Genomic DNA, 975 nt, shown 5'->3' on the forward strand with positions numbered 1-975 from the left:
CATGTCAGCAACTCTACCCACATAGGTTCTGGTTGCAGGCCCACAAAAGTTCCACTTACAACTGGCCTTCTGTTAGGAGGAACCTGGAGAGGAAGCTGATTCAGTTCCTGGAGGGGGTGAGAAGGCGTGGGTGGTCGTCACACATGGCTCTGCCCCCTCCTAGGCAGTGGTCTCAGTTTATAATAGTGGTAGTTTCCTATTTTTCCCTTTGTTCTTTCTTTCATTGATTTGTCTTTATAATCCTGCTTGTTCTATCTGTAATATGAGTTCAGCAAGATAAACAATGCACGTCACATATAATCTCGTCAGGGAACCACTGAAGTAGTGGCAGACCCTTAATATCAGTGGCACTGCCTTTTGCATTCAAGAGAATCTGACCTATGATGGTGTCCTTCTAAGGCAAAGACAAAATTTAGAAATCACTTGTAGATAATTTTCAAAAGATTGGCTTATTGTGTGTGTGTGTGTGTGTGTGTGTGTGTGTGTGTGTATGTGTGCGCACGCCTGTCTCAGTGAGTTACATGCACCACGTGTGTGCAAGTGTCTGAGGAGGTCAGAGGGCATGGGAACTGGATACTTCAGGTGGTTGTCACCTGGATGCTGGTGTCGGGAACCCAACCTGTGATCTCTACAAGAACAGTGTGTGCTCTTAGTGCTGAGCCATCTCTTCAACTCCCTGTAGAACTCTTTAAATCACTCTGTGGATTGTTTTCAGAATATGTAAACTGTAAAGGTCTTCTACTGAAGATCAGAATGAGAGAACCAAGGCAAGGAGGTGAAGAGATGACGGAGGTAAAAGAGGTGTGTGCTCATGAAGAGAGGGAGGTGGAGGCCAAGAGGAGTAAATGAAGGCCCTGGGAAGATATCAAGCAGACTTGGTCAAGAAGTATGCACACTCCCCAGGAGAGCCAGAAGTGTAGGACCCCACATAGCGGACAAGCTGGTGGCAACATCTGGATGGCTGTCAGACAAGGC

The 975-nt window shown here is 46.7% G+C and overlaps 1 protein-coding gene across 3 annotated transcripts in view; it reads right to left on the bottom strand.

The window, feature by feature from the left end:
• Positions 1-975, bottom strand: part of Tatdn3 (TatD DNase domain containing 3) — a 16,039-nt gene that overhangs the window by 9,194 nt on the left and 5,870 nt on the right. The window lies entirely within an intron of this gene.

Source organism: Microtus ochrogaster, chromosome 6 (assembly GCF_000317375.1).
Source record: "Microtus ochrogaster isolate Prairie Vole_2 chromosome 6, MicOch1.0, whole genome shotgun sequence".
Lineage (NCBI taxonomy): Eukaryota > Metazoa > Chordata > Mammalia > Rodentia > Cricetidae > Microtus > Microtus ochrogaster.